At 34.5% G+C, this 6,903-nt stretch overlaps 3 non-coding genes across 3 annotated transcripts; 1 reads left to right on the top strand and 2 right to left on the bottom strand.

Moving 5' to 3' along the window:
• Positions 1-3,219: 3,219 nt before the first annotated feature.
• On the bottom strand, positions 3,220-3,292 carry TRNAF-GAA (transfer RNA phenylalanine (anticodon GAA)). The gene has a single exon. It is a non-coding gene; the product is annotated as a tRNA-Phe (tRNA).
• Positions 3,293-5,276: 1,984 nt separating this feature from the next.
• Positions 5,277-5,349, top strand: TRNAT-UGU (transfer RNA threonine (anticodon UGU)). The gene has a single exon. It is a non-coding gene; the product is annotated as a tRNA-Thr (tRNA).
• Positions 5,350-6,636: 1,287 nt separating this feature from the next.
• TRNAS-GGA (transfer RNA serine (anticodon GGA)) lies at positions 6,637-6,723 on the bottom strand. Its single transcript has one exon. It is a non-coding gene; the product is annotated as a tRNA-Ser (tRNA).
• Between the last annotated feature and the right edge of the window lie 180 nt (positions 6,724-6,903).

Below are 6,903 nucleotides of genomic sequence, written 5' to 3'. Positions count from 1 at the left end.
AATTTGGGACAAAGGGAGAGAATCTAATTGGCCGATGCATTCTATTTCCGTATCTGTATCGAATCAATAGACAGAATGACGATCCTCTAACCAGACCCTATGAAAAGAATACATCAACACAAACCAAGTGGAATATACCATAAATCCTAAGATAGAAATCCCTAGGCATTCTACTACATCTGACTATTTGTGTTGTGATATTATAAAAGAAAAAAAAAAAAGAGAGAAAAATTTACCCAAGCCAGGCTTATTATTTATTAGAATTTTTATTCTATTATTATTCAAATTATATTAGAAATTTGATATAATATATATTTATATTATATTAAATATTAATTCAATTCATATTTTGAATTTTCTGTTAATTTAAATATTAATTAATATATTAATATAACATTGTTATGTTATATATTATATTTAATATTTTTTTTTTATGATTTTATGAATAGAAATAATATTCATATTATTTTCATATTATTTCAAATAGTCTTTAATTACTTTTTTATTTAAGAAAATCCGAAACAAAACAAAGTGAGAGAGTTTTTTTGTATAAAACATAATATGTCTACATCCTGAATGGAATCGAAGTAAATGTAAGTGGGATTCCGTTGGATGAATCTTGAAACGAGACATGATTCATAGCAAACAAATGAAACTACGTGGTTCCACCCTAATTGGTGTTTCGACTAAATAGTTATGAATAAATTGACAATTAAAATTCGAATTGACTAATTCGGTATATTCCACATTAATAGGAGTGCATCTATGTTTCTGCTTCACGAATATGATATTTTTTGGGCATTTCTGATAATATCAAGTGTTATTCCTATTTTGGCATTTTTTATTTCCGGAGTTTTAGCCCCGATTAGTGAAGGACCGGAGAAGCTCTCCAGTTATGAATCGGGTATAGAACCAATGGGGGATGCTTGGTTACAATTCCGAATCCGCTATTACATGTTTGCTCTAGTTTTTGTTGTTTTGATGTTGAAACGGTCTTTCTTTATCCATGGGCAATGAGTTTCGATGTATTGGGTCTATCCGTATTTATAGAAGCTTTCATTTTCGTGCTTATCCTAATTGTTGGTTCAGTTTATGCATGGCGAAAAGGAGCATTGGAATGGTCTTAACCCCTGAATCCTCAGACAATAAAAAAGAAGGAAAAGGTTACATTGAGACAGTTATGAATTCTATTGAATTTCCGTTACTTGACCGAACAGCCCAAAATTCAGTTATTTCAACTACACCGAATGACCTCTCGAATTGGTCAAGACTCTCCAGTTTATGGCCACTTCTCTACGGTACCAGTTGTTGCTTCATTGAGTTTGCTTCATTAATAGGATCTCGATTCGACTTTGATCGTTATGGGCTGGTACCAAGATCAAGTCCTAGGCAGGCGGACCTAATTTTAACAGCCGGCACGGTAACAATGAAAATGGCTCCTTCTTTAGTGAGATTATATGAGCAAATGCCTGAACCGAAATATGTCATTGCTATGGGAGCTTGTACCATTACAGGGGGGATGTTTAGTAACCGATTCTTATAGTACCGTTCGGGGAGTCGATAAGCTAATTCCTGTGGATGTCTATTTGCCGGGCTGCCCACCCAAACCAGAGGCAATTATGGATGCTATAACGAAACTTCGTAAGAAAGTCTCTCGAGAAATCTATGAAGATAGAATTGGGTCTCAACAGGAAAATCGATATTTTACTACCAATCACAAGTTTCATGTTGAGCGAAGTACTCATACTGGAAATTATGATCAAGGATTACTCTACCAGTCCCCATCTACTTCAGAGATACCTTCTGAAGCATTTTTCAAATACAAAAGTTCAGTGTCTTCCCACGAATTATTGAATTAGGAAAGGCAGGATGCTTTTGTGTTGTCCAGGATAACAAGCAGTGGGTCAATCTTCATAAATTTCATCGGCAATTTGAAATACTCATACAAATGTGGGAGAGATCAAGAAGATGCAGGGTCGTTTATCCGCTTGGCTAGTCAAGCATGAGCTAGTTCATAGATCTTTGGGCTTCGATTACCAAGGAATAGAGACTTTACAAATAAAACCCGAGGATTGGTACTCCATTGCTGTCATTTCATATGTATATGGTTACAATTATCTACGTTCCCAGTGTGCCTATGATGTAGCACCAGGCGGATTGTTAGCTAGCGTGTATCATCTTACGAGAATACAGTATGGTGTGGATCAACCCGAAGAGGTATGCATAAAAGTATTTGCCCCAAGGACGAATCCTAGAATCCCGTCTGTTTTCTGGATTTGGAAAAGCGCAGACTTTCAAGAGCGGGAATCCTATGATATGTTGGGAATCGCTTATGAGAATCATCCACGCCTGAAACGTATCTTGATGCCCGAAAGTTGGCTAGGCTGGCCTTTACGTAAGGATTATATTACCCCCAATTTCTATGAAATACAAGATGCTCATTGAATGATAAGATGAATGATAAGAAACTAATCTTCACTTATACGACTCCAGATATTCAAGGAATCTTTTTACGTTCTGTTCTAGATGAAACGGAGTAACTGGCCTTTCATTCGTACTATGGATGGGCTGCTAAAGAAGCTTCATTTAGATTCTCAAATTTTGAAGAGTCCCATTCAGATGAGCAGAGCCTGTAGGATGAATCAAAGAGTTCTGCACCATGAACTTTGTACCGCGCGCATCGCTTAGATGGGGCCACGGAAAGCTGCATAGAAGGGAGTGAATAAATGGGAAAGTGAAGAAATAGAATATGAAATAAAATCGTAAATTCTGAAATAAAAAAAGAAAAATTCAGAAATTAAATAAAATAAAAAAGGATCGGATTTTTTGGACTGTCTCTGAAATGAACCCTGCCTTTTCCTATCCTTCAACTCCTCCAGACTAGTCTTTTAGGGTTTTCGACCAACTAAACTTCGACTTCGGATATGTATGAAGTATTAACATTCTTTTTGTGCGGGAAGAGATACAGTATGAACAAACAAACAAAAAAGAGGAGGGAACGGAATCCAATTATTTTCTTTACTCATATCTTTACCCATCTACTCGTTTTTTACCCATCTACAAGACGGAGGCGTCTATCTATACATCTAGATGTAGATGGATAAATATGTATTATGCTCTGGACTATTAACGCATATAATATTAAATAATATTAATATGGGTTCTGACTCTATTGATTTATTTGTATGAGTATCTTATCTATTCGATACATTAACCACGTGCCAGGAACCAGATTTGAACTGGTGACACGAGGATTTTCAGTCCTCTGCTCTACCAGCTGAGCTATCCCGACCATTCTCGATGCATGATCCTACTAAAAGAAAAAGAAAGCTTGGGCCTATGTCAATGAAAGGGACTCAAAAAGCATTAACTTACCTAAATAAAGTCGGTAATTTGTTGGATCTTCAAAAAGGAGACTTTGTAAATGTAAGTGTAAGAGTAATGATATGAACTGTGAAAGGTTCCGTAATGGAGATTCTTTGCCCATCCATATATGGATGGGCATTTGTACGTATATCATATCTATCACAGTGAGAAGAGAGAAAGATTTCTGGCCGGATCCATTTGTGAAAGAGTAGAGTAAGTGAAAAACATATCTAATTTTGAACCACTGATAAAAAAAAAGAGGATAAATGCTTAGGGAGTCAAATAGGCCTTTTATTGGGGATAGAGGGACTTGAACCCTCACGATTTCTAAAGTCGACGGATTTTCCTCTTACTATAAATTTCATTGTTGTCAGTATTGACATGTAGAATGGGACTCTATCTTTATTCTCGTCTCACTCGATTAATCAATCCTTAAAAAGATCTATCAGACATCCTTAAAAAGATCTATCAGACTCTGGTGTGATAGTCGATTTGATCACTGACTATTCGATTCTTCCTTCTGCTTCTGAAATTATTATTCTGAAATTTTTAGAAAAAAAAAATATGGATTCGGGTCGTGATTAATCTTTGATATTTCAGTACGTATACGTACATATCTAGGGTCATCCCACTCTGGAGTTTCGATAGAAGGATTCTTCTACCAATGTAGTAAAGTCAACCCCATTCGTTAGAACAGCTTCCGTTGAGTCTCTGCACCTATCCTTTTTTTTTTCTGAAAACAGGATTTGGCTCAGGATTGCCCATTTTTAATTCCAGGGTTTCTCTGAATTTGGAAGTTACCACTTAGTAGGTTTCCATACCAAGGCTCAATCCAATCAAGTCCGTAGCGTCTACCAATTTCGCCATATCCCCCTCCCTCTTCCTTATGAGAAAGAAATCACATTGTGACCCCCCCTTCTTTTCTTTCATTTATCTTGGAGCCGTTGAATTCATTAGATACAGGCCCATATTCCTATATCAAAGAGGTGTGTCCCTATTATATTTCTTGACCAGCTTCTTTCATCCCTATCGGAGTGGCGGGCCCATATTTGATATGATCCAATCAGAAATGATTCTATCATTGATGTATCCGCAATTCAATATGGATGGATATATCCCACGTCACATATATATATATGTCTTTACACCCCTTATTTTTTTAGCGCTATTTGGAATACTGGAACGGTCGATATTCATTCTTTTTTTATCGTCTTATCCCCTCCCTTTCCGAATGAAACCAGAGGAATGTCTCATTATGCTCTGGACTGCAGCCTTATCTTTATCTTATCCTTTCCTTTATCTTATCCTTTCCTTAGGAAGGATCTCCTATACTATAGGAATTCCTATAGTGTAAATAAATAGAATTTCTAAATTTCTATAACTATATATAGAATATATAACTAAGCTAATTTTTATTTTTTAGTTTATTTTATTAAGATTAAGTAATTAATATTACTAATATTACATAATCATAATATAATCTAATTAATATTAATAATATAATATATTAATATTATATTATTATTTATTATTACATAACAACATTAATATTAATAATTACATTATTAATATTAATGTTGTCATAATTAATATTATATTCTATTTAATATTAATATTGTATTATTAATATAATATTGATATTGTATTTATATAATTGTATTTGTATTTATATAATTGTATTTATATATATATATATTATATATAATAATAATAATTAATAATAATTATAATAATAATAAAAACAAACTACTCTTTATTTATTTATTATAATTATATTAATTATTAATAATAGATATTAATAATAGATAAATAAATAGATAAATAAAATAAAAAAATAAATAAATAGCTAATTACTAATAGCTAAGTCCCAGTAGTTTCCCGAAATCCTATGCACTATTTCTGTTATGTGAGCCCGCTTAGCTCAGGGGTTAGAGCATCGCATTTGTAATGCGATGGTCATCGGTTCGATTCCGATAGCCGGCTTTTCCATTTATTCGATTTTTTCCATGATTGATATTGATATTGATAATGTCTCCTTGAGATCAAGAGAAATTGAAAAGACTTTTCAATTTTCTCCAAATGTCGGGTCAACATAGTATGTTACGGGAACTCCCAACTATGAATAAAAAAGAATAAAAAATGGATTGAAGCTGTTAGATCTCTACAGAACAAGAAAGGGATACTTAACTTCCTATATATAACTATATAAAATAATCTGGTTATTGAGACAATTCATCTCATTCTTCTTTATAGTATTTCAGCGAGTTTAGCTTCGTTTATCGTTTAGTTCAGTCTTAATTTTTTTATTCTGTGAAATCCAATTTCAATAAAATAAGGAGTCTTTATGTCTCGTTACCGAGGGCCTCGTTTCAAAAAAATACGCCGTCTGGGGGCTTTACCGGGACTCACTAGTAAAAGACCTAGATCCGGAAGTGATCTTAGAAACCAACCGCGTTCCGGGAAAAGATCTCAATATCGTATTCGTCTAGAAGAAAAACAAAAATTGCGTTTTCATTATGGTCTGACAGAGCGGCAATTGCTTAGATATGTTCGTATCGCTGGGAAAGCCAAAGGGTCAACAGGTCAAGTTTTACTACAACTACTTGAAATGCGTTTGGATAACATCCTTTTTCGATTGGGTATGGCTTCGACCATTCCTGGAGCTAGACAACTAGTTAACCATAGACATATTTTAGTTAATGGTCGTATAGTAGATATCCCAAGTTATCGGTGTAAACCCCGAGATATTATTACTACGAGAGATGAACAAAGATCCAGAGCTCTGATTCAAAATTATGTGGATTCATCTCCCCGCGAGGAATTGCCAAAACATTTGACTCTTGACTCATTCCAATATAAAGGAATAGTAAATCAAATAATAGATAGTAAATGGATCGGCTTAAAAATCAATGAATTACTAGTCGTGGAATATTATTCCCGTCAGACTTAAACTTAATTAAAATAAAATAATTAAGCTTTGGACAATACAATTTTGTCTACCCTGTTTCACCAAACAAAGTAAATAGAACTAAGTTAAGGGATTTAATCCGGATTTTCCCCCATTTTCGTATCCTTTTCGTATCCCAAGTGGATCCGCGGTCAGATTCTCATTCCTTGTCCACCCTTTCCGATCCGATATTTTATCTACCACAGTAATTGGCAATAGAGAATCACTAGAAAGCAAAGGCCCTACTCTTGGAATAATGGTATCCATTGTTATTTGATACATTGTGGTTGGTAACGTTGGTAAATTAGGTGTAGGTCAAGGTACGGAAAGAGAGGGATTCGAACCCTCGGTAAGCAAAAGCCTACATAGCAGTTCCAGTGCTACGCCTTGAACCACTCGGCCACCTTTCCCACAGAATCTTAGGATTATTGCCCGGAAACCCGGTGAATAGCGAGTCATTCATATTATTTTATTGAATTTTTTATTGCAATACAATAAAGGTACGACCGATCTATTATAAATCGAAAACTTTTCGTCAAACAAAGATCTTCCTTCGAGGCTCGAGGGATAAAAACACATTTTTTTTTATT

The sequence above is a fragment of the Aristolochia californica genome, unplaced genomic scaffold (genome assembly GCF_029961685.1).
Source record: "Aristolochia californica isolate CCGP_79_NKW_82.1479 unplaced genomic scaffold, dmAriCali1.0.hap1 SCAF_200, whole genome shotgun sequence".
Classification (NCBI taxonomy): domain Eukaryota; kingdom Viridiplantae; phylum Streptophyta; class Magnoliopsida; order Piperales; family Aristolochiaceae; genus Aristolochia; species Aristolochia californica.
This window is presented reverse-complemented; position numbering and strand designations above follow the sequence as displayed.